Here is a 15,404-nt window from a genome sequence, read left to right as displayed (position 1 = left end):
GAAACAGGATCAAAAATTAGAAAAAGACTTGGAAGATAAAATTAAACAACTGACGGATGAGTACGCAATAAACCCAAATAACCAAATATGGACTGACTTACAAAATACAAAAATACAGTTAGACGATATGCTATCTAAAAAGACAGAGTTATTACTTTGCAAACTCAACTGGATGACATATATCTAAGGAAAGCTCAAGGAGCCTATATGAGATCTAGGGCAAAATGGATTGAAAAAGGAGAGAAAAGCACATCATACTTTTGTAATTTGGAAAAAAAGTAGACAGGAAAAGAATTCAATCAAAGCGTTATTGGTTGAAGGTCAAATTAAAACTGACCCTGCTGAAATTGCTACAGAGACTTTTTCCTTATCCACAAAATTCTAAATGATTTGGCAGATCTTTGTGATGCTGATATTACACCCGTTGAAGTGGATAATGCTTTATTGAGTTTATCATTAAATAAATCACCAGAGAATGATGGCTTAAATGCATTTTTTTTATAAACATTTCTGGGAACTTTTAAAAGAGCAGTTTTTTTACATTTCCCTGTACCATGAAACAAGGCATAATAACTTTAATTCCTAATGCTTGTAAAGACTCTAAACTGTTAGATAATTTGAGGCCTACAACTTTATTAAACAATGATTACAAAATAGTTTCCATAGTCTATGCAAATAGATTTAAAAAATGTTTGCATACAATTATTAATGATTCTCAGTCTGATTTTATGAAAGGAAGATCCATTCATAATAATATTAGGCTCGTCCGTAATCTCTTAGATTACAGGCATCTAATAGATGACGATGGTTTTATCTTTTTTCTGGACTTCTATAAAGCCTTCGATTCATATGAGCATGCTTTTATTTTTCATGCTTTTGAATTATTTGGATTAGGTGACAGATTTCGTAAGACTATAGAATCCCTATATGTAGATATGAATAGCTTAGTCTCTTTGCCGGGTGGTACTTCACCCCGATTCACAATCAAACGTGGGGTGAGACAAGGTTGTCCCATATCTCCCTTTTTTTTTATTATGGCTACAGAGATCCTTTAAATTTTTCTCAAACGTTCTGATATTGCTCCACTAAATGCAAATTGGTTATCCACTACTAATTAGTCAGCTAGCGGATGACACAACTATTTTTGTGAAACAGTTGGCTGAGGTTCCCGAGGTGATTGAAAGGGTTGACAAATTCTCGAAAGTATCAGGCCTAAAACTCAGCCTTAACATTTTTTAATTACTGCCAATTCATGATTGTGATTTGACAACAGCGTACAATATCCTCATAAAATCCTCTGTGAAATATTTAGGGATAAATATATATCTAAAGATCCTACCGAAGGTAAAAACCTAAATATATGGAAGACAATTGATACTTTAACAATGAGAATTAATTCTTGGTTATTAAGAGACATTAGTCTTATAGGTCGTTTCCTTCTGACAAAGGTAGAAAGTATTTTGAGATGTATCTACCCAGCATAATTAATCGCTGTCCCAAATAAAGCCAATAAGAAAATTAACCAGATTAATTTTGATTATATATGGAGGAAAAAAATCCATTATATAAAAAGAACTGAAATAACTAAAGAATACAAAGACGGTGGCCTTCAAGCTATTGAATTTATAAATGGCACCCTGAAAATCAATTGGTTGAAATCTTTGCTAAATGACAATTCGTTCTGGTATCATATCCTCAACAAATTATTTGAGAAACTTGGTGTAATATAATTTTTACTCAAATGTGATTTCAATGTTCAAAAACTCCCCGTCAAATTATCACAGTTTCACCAACAGGTCCTTTTATGTTGGAAACTTCTATACAATCATAACTTCATCCCATTCAATACACCAATTTGGAACAACAGATACATCACAATTAAATACAAGTCACTCTTTAACGAGGTCTGGCTGAAAAAGGGCATTTGGTCAGTGTTGCATTTGGTTGACAGTCAGGGAGATTTTCTGTCTTATAACTTTATGTTGCAAATATAAGCTGAATGACTGTCACAAAATGTTTTACTCACTAACTAATGCCATCCCTAAGTAATTTATGGGTTTGATCCGAGGAAATTTAAGTGGCCCTGCGCCAACAACCCACGAACTTCAAGTTCATTGGGTTGGGAATTATCATTTTAATTCCAAACAAGGTATTGAGAACATTATTTAACAATATTTCATATCCACTTTTGTCTTATAGAAATTATATCTTTAAATCCTTTTCTAAAGACACTATATGCCAATTAAGAACTAAATATTTGAAATTCCCAATAATTCCCAAAGCCAAAGAAGTACGCTTTAAAGTTATGAATGGGGTTTATCCATCGAATGACTTTGTGCAACAGCGATTTGGTATTGAAACAAGTATTTTTTGTGATGAAGTAGAAACTACTGAACATTTGGTTTTTGATTGTATGTGGTCACAGACATTGTGGAATGACATACATGACTGACTTCATCCGAAAGTTTTCCAATTAAGAGAATTTTCTCAAGAAGATGTATCTTTTGGTGTTGTTTTGAGATATGTTATTGATGACTATCTGGTTAACGCTATTCTTATCCTAAGATTTTTTTTTTGTACGAATGTAAATTCTTGAAGGTGAAACCAAATTTCTGCTATTTTCACAATGAGTTTGTTTCTTAGACTGATGGAGAATATGAATGCTATTAAACTTATTTGTATAATTGACAAATATACATTATGTGAAAAGCCCTAGCCTTTTTTATTGTATTTTATTTTATTGTGTGTTTTATTTTCATTGTATACTGGTTCCTCATAGAACTTTCTGCTATAACAAAAGCCATAATGTTGTATATATTTGTCTTTGATATAGATGCGTGTTTGAAAAAAAAAGTCCTGCGCAAGTGGGTGGCGTCAGTATGCTGGTGCACGTATATGTTGCGTTCAATTGCGCCATGGAAGATCGTCAACTCTTCCACTCCCGCACAGTCACAACTTTGAAAGACATGCTTCAGAACCAAAAGATGGTACCGTTTGATTTTAAGTGAATCGGTGCTCTGAATTACTGACCCAAATCGGCCCATTCCACAAAAAGTACAGTTTTTGATACCCATCCCTACTTGGGAATACGAGGAACGGAATTTCGATTGCTTTGTATGTCTAGTACATGTGAAGGAATTGACAATAAAGTTGACTTTGACTTTGAGAAGCACCTGTGAGCCATAGACGTCTATTAGACCGAAATTAGCCCATCTTAAATTGGTCTATATTTTAGCCCGAATCTAGACGATACAATCAAACAAGTAAATATTAACTATTAAATTAAAAAAAATAACTGTAGGTTGTATAAATGATGGGAAAATGTTGCATTACCATGTTTTAAAAAACAATAATTGATCAATGTACGGTGTAGTTTATATTTAGACTTGATTTGAACGTCTAAGTCAAGTTTTCATTTCAACTCTCTACAGACCAAATCCAGATGATTGAATTAAATACACTGAATAATGTGTATTGACACAATAAAGTCAATAAATAACTGACCAACTGGATCATCAGTGTGAAACAAAATGCCAGATTGCACGATTCATGAATAAAGCAGCCAAATACTATACTAATATGTGCGTACGAGACTGTCATGTACTGTCAGCAGGTCTTTATAACTGTATGATACCTTCTCACCGCTAGGAGGCAGCAACGCATTTAAGCTTCCGGTCAGTCTGAAGTAAAAAAAAAAAAGAAAAAGAAGTGCCAACAGTCATTGGGGGCAAACTTTTGATTTGTAGTCCTCTTGGACAACTATTGCTTCGAAAACAAAAAACAATTCCTCAAAGACAGAGAAGGGCTGCCTATTGACGTCACAGCCCTCATGGGAACACCCCCTCGGGGACACTGGATGGCAAAAGAGCCACTTGCCTGTATTGTAACCATTGAATATCATACAGCGTAAAGTCCTTTATCTAATTGATTATCTTATAAAATTGTCATATCTTGCTGTGCGGTCGGTTGTACAGACAGTACAGTAAACCAAATGTTGCTTTTTATTGCATACCTACTAATGAAGACAAAATACGTCGATTGATAGCAGCAATCAACAGAAAGGACTGGCAGCCCACAAAGTATTCATGGATTTGCAGCGATCATTTTTTGCAAGCTTAGTAGATAAATGTTCATACATTTTACTAATAAACGTACACTCTAACAAAGATTGTAACAGAGGTGTAGAATTGCGTGTTTCAAATCACATTAACGAGCCAGATATTTAGCGTCCACTCCAACTGTAAGAAACACACAGCTTAGTTTTAAAATTTACCTTCTTCAAAACTATTAAGTGCATTTGACTGTTTAATATTAGGGGATTTTGTCTTTGTGCTTGGATTTTTTCACTCTGGAGCCGGAGTCATATTCATGAAATTACTGCATAGCTTGCCACTACGATAGTCATTTGTTCCATGCTAGTAAACATAGTAACATAACATCTTCACAGCGTTTCAATATAGAACGGACTATGTAAAAATAAGTCAGTTAGCATGATCAACAAGTTTAACCTTTGCATTACGAGGTATATTGTCCCCCGGTGTGAGCGTAGCATCTCGTCCCAGTGACTCAGCCAGCGACAAGCTTTTGAATCAGTCCCGGTGTAAGGAGAAGAGACGGCATTGACTACATAATGATATAGGTCGTGCGCTGTGAATTCCGGAAAAGTCGGCGATTTGATTAACTTTGTAAAAACAGCATGCAATAGAAGCTAAGGGGCTGTTTTCAAACTAGCGATCTCCAACTAAAGTAAATATCGCGTTCTATGAGTCCCGACTAACTGTACAACTTCGACTGACAGGCGAACTTCGGTTGAAGTAGTAGATTCCATGGCTCTATGGGCAATATTAACTTTTAATCTGTAAAATGACAGTCACTAAATTGCTCCGGGTCACGTCCACTTCCATTCAACGATCATTTCCTTCCGCCGTCCGTCATAGGGCAGTCACGTGATCACGTGACGTCTGTGCAAACGGTCAATAGGTGAGTGCTCGAAGCCATGTTATTGAAATGTTTAGTCCTGCAATGTTTGTTCATTTAATTGTTAATTTGTTTGCAAGATACCCGCTAGATTAGCTTGTTGTTTAGTTTCCATCAATAATGGTGTTTTCTTTTTTAAAACAAACACAAATTAAGAGAAGTGCTTCTGACACACAAACGTTAAGGTTAAAGGGGGAAGGGGGTGAGGGAGTTAGTTAGCTTTTTACTGCTCCATTTAAAAAAAATGTATGTAATGATCATGGCCTGTACATCAGCTGTTTAACTCTTTGACTGCCAGACGTTTTCAGAAAAGGGATGCTGTGAGTGCCAGCCGATTTAAGCATTTTGACTGATCTTTCAAGGTCCACAGAAAATTTTCTGTTTGGACTATGGAAACACACATACTACCAAATGAAAGATTGAACTCTCATCTTTCATCAGAAAAAAAAGTTTGTTTATACCTTATTCCGTTCTTCAGTAATCAACAATAGAAAATGGTTAGTTTCATTCAAATGCGCTTGTTTTGGACCAAAATACGGAGAAATCAAGCTTTTAGTGAAACGATATTATTTCATGCACTCTAGTGAATTTTACAATTCTTTTTGTCCATGAATGATGCCACAAACACCTAAATAGTGCTTTACTTCTATAAAACACTACCACCATGAATGAAAAAGTGTTTTTTGATAGCAAAATACGTTTATTTACATTCAACAGTGTAACAATTTGACACAACAATTTGGCAAACTATTTACAAATATGTGGATGTTTCAACGACAGTTTTTCTTTTTGTGTAACACTCCCCTGCGTGCAAGGAGACGCAACAGGATTTGCACAACAGATTAGTTTCACTGCGATTGCCTCTTCGCGTGCAGACGCTACACTTTCTTGCCGGCCGTTTTTTCCGGGGAATAGCAAGTATATACTGCAGTGTGTGTTGCCATCAAGTCTACTATCAGGATCATGCTACGGTTGCGTTACGGTGGTGTTACGTCTGGCTTCCTCATGTCCTTCAGTTCATATACCGGGTGGTAGATGTTCTGATCCATCTTATCCACTCCATTCATGGTGGCATCGTAGTCCAGAACCAGTGTCTTCTCCGTAATCAGACTGTACCCGCTCCTCCGATGAATATGCATTGGACTCGGGGTACTTTCCATCGTCCGATCGTCCGCCTGTGTTTGGTTATGCTCCGCGTTTTCCGACGTTAGCCTCGCTAGCCGGTGAGGCTTACTACGTGATCATAGCGGCCGCGTCAATGCTTCCAACTTCGGCGTCAATGCTTCCAACTTCACCATCATCATCATCGTCATCATCATCAATGCATTGATTGATGCTTTTCGACTACTCTTCACCGTCCGATCGAATGTACGCTTGTGCAGAAGTGCCCGGTCGGCTTTGCTCCGCGTTTTCCGGCGTTAGCCTCGCTAGCCGTGAGGCTTTCCGACGTGAGAATAACGGCCGCGTCAATGCTTCCAACTGTGGCGTCAAGCTCGGAGTCATCATCATCGTTGACATCAATGCGCTTTTTAGTATTGATCGATGCTTTCCGTCTTTGAAAAAAATGCTCAAGCGTGAGCTGCTTGCAACCGGTCGCCATTGTTGCTTCACCAGCCATTGTCCCCTCAACACTCTAGCTCCGCCTCACGTCTTCTACTGACGCCCACGGTGGGCGGCCCACCCAATCTTGTCCAAAGAGAGTCATCGCTGCCATCTAGGGGCCAAAACGAGTCATTATACTAACTAGATCTGCTTGATACTTTCAGCACAGCTGCCCAAGGCTTTCCTCCACCCGTTTCCAAAAAAACCCCAAAAAAACATAGTGAACGTCTTTTAACGTCCTCGGCGCCCCTCCGTAGGTTTTTACTAAACGTTATATAACGTTTATGGCAGTCAAAGAGTTAAGATGCTACTAAATATTGTACATAATGAATTGATATACTATCTGATTTCAAACCATTCCCAAATTAGTAAATAGTTAATGCACATGTAAATCTCAGCCATTCTCAATATGAATGTATACAAAGTTATTATTGATAATTTCTACCTTAGGTCATCCACAACACACTGATGTGCACCAGGAGGACAAAGTACACAAGTTATTAGCCAAACCGCTTATACAGCATACTGTATATCAAACAAACGTGACTAATGTTGCAAGTATGATTTCCATTTTGTCTTCCAGCAGGTAATCAATGGTGCACATACATCAGCACCAGGCAACATGACAGGCAGGACACAAGGTACCGTATTTGTTAAGTATCACAATGTTCACAATGGTAACACTGTGAGAAAAAATATACATTTCAATATCCCCCGACAGTGAATATTGGTGGCAAGACGCACCTCGTGTCAGCAATGCAGCCAGGACTCCTGAAGGTACACAGTAATTCAGTGTAGTGTTGGACTGCTTTGGTATGGGTTGCAAGTTAGATATGTAATTTATGCAATTTATTTATCTTCCAGGATGCGATAGACGCAGTCTCATCCATACTACTGTCGGGACCCCACAGAGGAACAAGTGGATTACACGTGCTTGTCAAAAAATTAGAATATCCACAAAAAGTTGAATAATTTTAAAAGTCAAAGTTTAAAAAAGTCAAACTTTCATAGATTATAGATTCAGGGCCCACAACTTAAGTGATTTCAAGTATTTATTTGTTTAATTTTACATTATTTGGGCTTCCAGCTAAAAAAAAACAGGATGTCAAAAAATTAAAATAATGTGAAGAAATCCCCATGCATCCTTCCCAGTGGTTTTGCATGGGGGGGAAAAATGAATGGTATTTTCAAAACGATATGTCAATCTTCAATAGTTGGTTGGATTCCCTTTGCCTTAATCACTGCCTCGATGCGCCGTAGCATTGCCTGGGTGTCCTGGAAGCCCAGGCTTTATTGATGCTTGCTGTCAGCTCTTTGTTTGGTCTGGCCCTCATTTATTTAATTATTTATTTATTTCCTCTTTTCTATTGTGGCCCTTGTTTTCTTCTTGTAATACAATACTATCAGGAGGAAAATGAAGGCCACCAGACCCAAAAACAAAGATCAAGCAAGTATCAAGAAAGCCTGGGCTTCCAGGACACCCAGGCAATGCCATGCCACATCAAGGCAGTTGTTAAGGCAAAGGGAATTCAACCAACTATTGAAGATTGACATATCATTTTGAAAATACCATCCATCTTTTTTTTTTCATGCAAAAGACTGGGAAGTAAGCATTGTGATTTCTTCACAATATTCAAATTTTTTGACAACCTGTTTTAGTGGGTTTTACGAGCTGGAAGCCCAAATAATGTAAAAATAAACGAATAAGTACTTAACTTAAGGACAATGTTTATCACTTCCTTTTCATTGGTTGCTGAAAGAAAAAGTGAGGAAGGATTCTTAGTAATAGTTGTGTTTTGGTTGTTCCCTCAATGGTTTGGGATACCAGCTGCCAACTCTGAGCCAACATTTACAAAGAATAGGCTGAAACTATTTACGACATCATTCACGTTATTGTGTGTACCGTATTTATCCATAAAATAATCAGGGTACGTTGTTTTTGCAGATTGTTGCTTAATTAAACCATTGAGAACATCCCAAGTTCTTTTTATATCATTTCTGTTTTCTGATAATATAATTTTCTATAATATAATTGTTTACTATGTCTGATAATATCAGTTAATTTATTTTTCCATCTCTTATATCTTAATTCAGCTTCTTTTGTTTTTGATTTTATATACAATCTGTAGAGATTATTTTTCTTTTTACAAGCATTAATTATTCCTTTTGTGAGCCAGGGAGTTTTTCTATGTATTTTTTTAGTACAATATTGTTTCCATGGACAATGTTCATTATACAAATGACAACATATATTCACAAATTTACTATAAACACTGTCAGCATTTTGGTCCATGTAGACTGAACTCCAGTCCTGGGGTCTATTTCACAAAGCAGGTTTAGTGAGAACTCTGGGTCAAAAAACCCTGAAATGTGGGAAACTCAGTTTTTTTTCCTTCCGTTTCATAAAAAGAGGTAATTTAAGCTCTCGGTCAGTTACCATAGTAACATGTTCCATGAAACAAACCTGGTCAGTTGCAGGTTTTTCACAATGAACCTCAAAGTTTTCTCTGTCCCCGCCTCCTTTCAGCCACATTTCCTCATTCATAAGTCCGCTGCGGCGAGTTTTTGCGTAAATACTCCTATAGTCTATAGCATTAAGTCCACTTTTGTCACGAACATGGCATGTCCTTTTGACAAGGACGCTATTGATGAAGGTGCCGCATTATTGCGCAGACAATTAAATATTCGTCGTGAGATTATCAGACCGCGCATAAATATGCTGACATTTTCGGACAGTTATCTTTTTGAACGGAACCGTTTCACATCACAGTCCATACACAACTTAATCCGTCCTTACCCTTGCAACATTACCAGCCGCTGCGGTGTTGCACTTTTTTTCTAAAGACATGTTAAAATTCGCCATAGCCGGCGGTCGGTAGCGAGAAAAAGTTGGCTTGACGTTCAATGTTTGATAGTCACTCCTACCGTCTAATTTAAATGTCCCAAACTTGTCCATAATGAAAGATATGATAAATATTGGAGCTGTAGTTGCATACCAATGCTATCTACTACAGCAATCAGAATGAGAAAATGTGTTTTTGTTGATTTTTGGTGAATATTTGTGATCATTTATGGTCCTTTTTGTTCCTTAAATGTCCCCAAATTGTCCATAATGAGAGATATGATCAATATTGAAGCTGTAGTAGTTAGTTGCATACCAATGCTATCTACTACAGCAATTAGAATAAGAAAATGTGTTTTTGTTGATTTTTGGTGAATATTTTAGAAAATTGTTGTCCCTTAAATGTCCCAAACTTATCCATAATGAGAGATATGATAAATATTGAAGCTGTAGTAGTTAGTTGCATACCAATGCTATCTATTACAGCAATTAGAATAAGAAAATGTTTTTGTTGATTTTTGGTGAATATTTTGGAACATGTTTGTCCCTTAAATGTCCCAAACTTGTCCATAATGAGACATATGATAAATATTGGAGCTGTAGTAGTTTGTTGCTTGCCATGGCAAGCTACTACAGCAATCATAATGAAAAAATTTTTTTTGTGGATTTTGGGTGAATATTTTGATCATTTATGGTCCGTTTGGTTCCTTAAATGTCCCCAACTTGTTCATAATGAGAGATATGGTATATATTGGAGCTGTAGTAGTTAGTTGCATACCAATGCTATCTACTTCAGCAATCAGAATGAGAAAATGTGTTTTTGTTGATTTTTGGTGAATATTTTGGAACATTTTTGTCTCTTAAATGTCCCAAACTTGTCCATAATGAAATATATGATAAATATTGGAGCTGTAGTAGTTAGTTGCTTGCCAATGCCATCTACTACAGCAATCAAAATGAGAAAATGTGTTTTTGTTGATTTTTAGTGAATATTTTGGAACATTTATGGTCCTTTATGTTCCTTAAATGTCCCCAACTTATCCATAATGAAAGGTATGATAAATATTGGAGTTGTAGTAGTTAGTTGCTTGCCAATGCCATCTACTGCAGCAATCAGAATGATAAAATGTGTTTTTGTTGATTTTTGATGAACATTTTTGATCATTTATGGTCCTTTTGGTTCCTTAAATGTCCCCAACTTGTCCATAATGAGAGATATGATAAATATCGGAGCTGTAGTAGTTAGTTGTATATGCTATCTACTACAGCAATCAGAATGAGAAAATGTGTTTTTGTAAATTTTTAGTGAATATTTTGGAACATTTTTGTCCCTTAAATGTACTCAAATTGTCCATAATGAAAGATATGATAAATATTGGAGCTGTAGTAGTTAGTTGCTTGCCAATGCCATCTACTACGGCAATCAGAAGGAGAAAATTTGTTTTTGTTGATTTTTGGTGAATATTTTGGAACATTGGTCATTTTTGTCCCTTAATTTGTCCCTTAATTTGTCCCCAAATTGTCCAAAATTAGAGATATGATAAATATTGGAGCTTTAGTAGGTAGTTGCTTATCATTGCCAGTTACTACAGCAGTCAGAATAAAAAAAAAAAATCACCTTTATGGTGATTTGATGATACAGCACCCTGGAGAATGTAGTTTGTAGACCGTCCCTAAATTAGATGGTAGGAGTAAATATCAAACATCGAACGTCAAGCCACTGCGGTCGGTCGGTGACGACGGAGCGGCGGCGCGGCGAGTGGTGCGTCGGCTGGTTTCTGGCGGCGGCGGCGCGGACCAAAAGGCCCGACCATCGCGTAAATCCCCCTACCCCAGCCTCGCCTCGCTCGCCGCTGCCTCTGTTCGACCTCCTAGCTATTGACATTTTTAAACAAGCCCTCTTAAAACTTTTTTTGCAAAAGCTTTTTGCTCGACTTTTTTTACTCTGTAGCACTTTGAGATTGTTGAAATATAAAGTGAATTACAAATTAAATTTATTATTATTACCATTATTATTATTATTATTATTATTATTACTATATGATCACATTAAGATTTTCAGTTGAAAGGGGTAAAAATAAATGCGGAAGGAGAGGGCGGCGCCGCGCACTGCGCTTCCCCATTGCCATGGTGACTCGATGAATCGGGGCTCCATTGATGTGGACTTTTTAGTATAGTGGCAACGGCAGATGAAACTACTCTGTGTTGATATAACTACCTCAAATCAGCTGCCCTGGAACCGAAAACGCAGAGTTTCCTATCTTAGGGCATGTCAACTCGCTGTTCAGGGTTAATCTTGGTGTTTGTTGAACATGCTTTGTGAAACGGACCCCCTGGCGCTTTAAGCTATTGTTCATATTAGTCTTCCATTTTTTTAAGGAACGCTAATGAGGCTCAACTTGCCTTTTAAATTCAAAATTGTACACTATAAAAACAGGTAAATGGTCGGTAATATCACAAATAAGCAAGCCACTGGAGGTATGTTTCTCTATGGTATTGGAAAAGATGTTAGACGGGAAAATAATTTGTTCATCCATTCATTAAATTGGTCTATACTTGAGCTAGGAGCAACTTACAACAACATTTTTTTTTCTACAATTTAGAATCTCCACAGTTAAACATTGCATAATTCCATCAATTGTCAGTGTCATATCAGATAGTACAATATATTTGACATATTTATGAATCTATAACGCAACCCCGCCTCATTTTTTGTTGTCTCTATTCTTATATGTTAATTCATAATCATCCAAATAAAATTGTAAACCCTTATCAATATTAAACCAGGTTTCTGGTATCTATAATACTGAATAGATGAACACATTGATGTAAATACTCTTTGATAGAATCAAAATTTGAGTACATACTATGACTATTAAAATGTATAATGGACAATTTTTCTCTGATTCCACACACTTGTTGTATTGATCCTGAGTTAAATATTGACACTTACTGCCAATAGATGGTAAAAATTGGTCTGGGTCAATCTCTGTAACGAGGCCACCTGTGTTATGCTCAACATGTTGTTCAGCATTTGACCACAAACTGATTCAAACTGAATCCACAACATTCACTGTCTGTAGAAACATCCAATTCCACACTGCCTCCAAATTATTTAATGATAATTTAATGTGTTATTATATCCGCACCTACAGTATACATTGAGTCAGAAGTATGCCAAAACGTACAAAAACGTGAAATCATCTTATTTATGCTGGAATTTTTCCGCCCTCAAAGCCTAACTCAAGAGGGTATTGAAGGGTAAAAAAGCATCAGTGTCTTTCCACACTTTTCGTACTAATTTCTATCTAAAAATGTCATGCTAAATTACAATGATTAAAAACAAAAATGTGAACACTCTATTATCCTGTATTTTTATTGCAAAGATCTGTAGTCCTTGATGTATGCCCCATAAAAAAATATTTGCATGAATTGTTAGTTGCTTTTTGTGTCAAGTAAGGTTAAATAAACAACTGTACATGACTATGGGTATAATTGGCGCTTGTGTGTGTCATTGTATGACTGCCTTCTAGATCGCAGAGCCCTCTCATGTTTTCCCCTTTTAGAGGTAACAAGAGCTCCTTGATGCCAACTTGCATGACATTTTCCAGCCCTTTCACGAGCACTACCAAGCCCCAAACGTCTAAAAAGCAGTGGGAATGTCTGATTGTGTTTATTGTGCTGCCTTTCTCAATGTTAGACACAGTGGTTTGAAATTATAATTTGCAAACCCAATTAAATTGTCAAGGGACAGACAATAATGTTCTATGAGCTAGTTAAAAAACAGATGATTCCACAGTTTTGATTCAGCCTCACAGCCTTCACATGTAATTTCTACAGAAATTGCATTTTCTAGTTAATATTGTGCTAGTGTTTATGTTGATGCTTTTAATAGCCGACTTAAAACACATTTGTTTTGCCAAGCTTTCTGATTTCTGCTGTGCTGATTATCGGCTGTTTTTTTTAACTTTTTGTATTTGATTGTTTTTATCTGTGTGATTAATTTTACCTGTGAAGCACTTTGTGACCTTTTTGTCTCTGAAAGGTGCTATATAAATAACATTTACTTACATACTTTAGCAAATTATTGATCCACCTCAAATCTTCCCCTCTTTACAAAGATTGCAGAAAAAGCAGTGAATGAACTCAGCAAATTTTTGAACTCAAACTGACTTTTTGATCAATTCTAGACGTATTTCTAAATTCATGATATAAGATAGAACAGTGATGCAGGAAAGGTATCGGTACTTGTCTTAATGGACCTCAGTGCAGCATTTGATACGATTGATCATAATATACTGTTGACGAGGCTGAAAATTTAGGTGGGGTTAAATGGAACAGTCCCAAAATGGTTCAGGTCCTACTTAGAGGAAAGGAAATACCTCTTGACGCTGGATGGCAAAAGAGCCACTTGCCTGTATTGTAACCATTAAATCTTGTACAGCGTAAAGTCCTTTATCTAATCGATTATCTTATGAAATGGTCATATCTTGCTGTGTGGTCAGTTGTACAGACAGACAAAGGAGTAAACCAAATGTTGCTTTTTATCACATACCTACTAATGAAGACGAATGACGTCGATTGATAGCAGCAATCAACAAAAAGGACTGGCAGCCCACAAAGTATTCACGGATTTGCAGCGATAATTTTTTGCGAAGTTAGTAGTGTTAGAAAACGTTCTTTTGTTTTCTTGTGTGTTTAAATAAACTTCAGTTGAGATCTGTAAAGAGGTTTCCTTGCAAGGTTTTTATTACAGAAAGTTTCTGAGACATAAATGAACCCACTCAAGTAGTGATCTGTCCAGATGTGTGTCCTTCAAGTGGACCCACATCAGCTTTATACAAAAACAGTGTTTACTGTTTCCTCTCAGTCTCAGTCCTTGAGGGGAAGAGTGATGTAAAAAAACAGATAATACTTCCGACAGCTCATATCTTAGTTCACTCCAGCTTTTGGAAAATAATTGGACCCGGCTCCTCCTTGAACTTTTAGACCGGATAACTGGTGCACAGAAACTCTGCCTGCGCTTTTTAAACATATGCTCCTTAGATAAATCACATAAACCTTATTACACATTCCTTTCACAGGGAAGAGACAAAAGACACTATGCATCAAGTAAAATTTAATTAACTGTTTTCTTATTACTACACAGCTATAACTAAATTCAAAACAGTTAAAATATAAATTGAAACAGTAAAAATGTTAACAATGTTAACATTCCTTCAATTGGGCTCGAAAGAGCCCACAATAAACATTTAAACATTTTTTTAGAGGAAAATACCAGCGGGATCCTCGTCCCCCACATTGGATGCAACATTGGACACGAATGGGGAAGTGTTAGCAGGAGCAATAGACTCAACCATCATATAAGAAGACTTATTTTGTACGTCCTGTTTTTCACTAGCTGTGGTAATAATTATTTGGCAAAGAGAACGAATACATGGAATACAGCAACACCCGCACGTGGTTAGCAAAGCAGCAAATACGGCAACAGATATCAAAATTGAGGAAACTAAAGTTTTATAGTGCCCAAATACATTCATCCAATTATCCCATACAGAAGTATCCACACCGGAATGCTCTTTCATTTTCTTATTGAGTGTCCGCAGTCCTTCAATTGCAATGGTTCAACTTCCATCTGGTTCAGTGTTGTTAGGAATAAAAGTGCAACACTGATCTCCAAACATTGAGTAAACTCCGCCCTTTTCTGCCAGCAACATATCTAGTGCAATTCGATTTTGGAATGCCATCAAAGATGTGGCAGCTAACTGGCCGTGTACAGCCTCAAAACCAGATTGAGTCCAATTTCCTAGCCTTTGGACATTATAATGTACATAATTAATTCTATCTACGTTTTTGTTAATGGTGCACCACCAGCAAATTTGAGATTCGAATCCTGAGAGTACTTGATCAGCTGATTTGTACTCATCTGGCTTCCAGAAATACCAGATTGGCATAAAAATCAATATGAGAAAGAGTATCGTGA

The sequence above is a fragment of the Leptonotus elevatus genome, chromosome 11, assembly GCF_054856555.1.
Source record: "Leptonotus elevatus isolate MCC_2025b chromosome 11, RoL_Lele_1.0, whole genome shotgun sequence".
NCBI classification, from domain to species: domain Eukaryota; kingdom Metazoa; phylum Chordata; class Actinopteri; order Syngnathiformes; family Syngnathidae; genus Leptonotus; species Leptonotus elevatus.
This window is presented reverse-complemented; position numbering follows the sequence as displayed.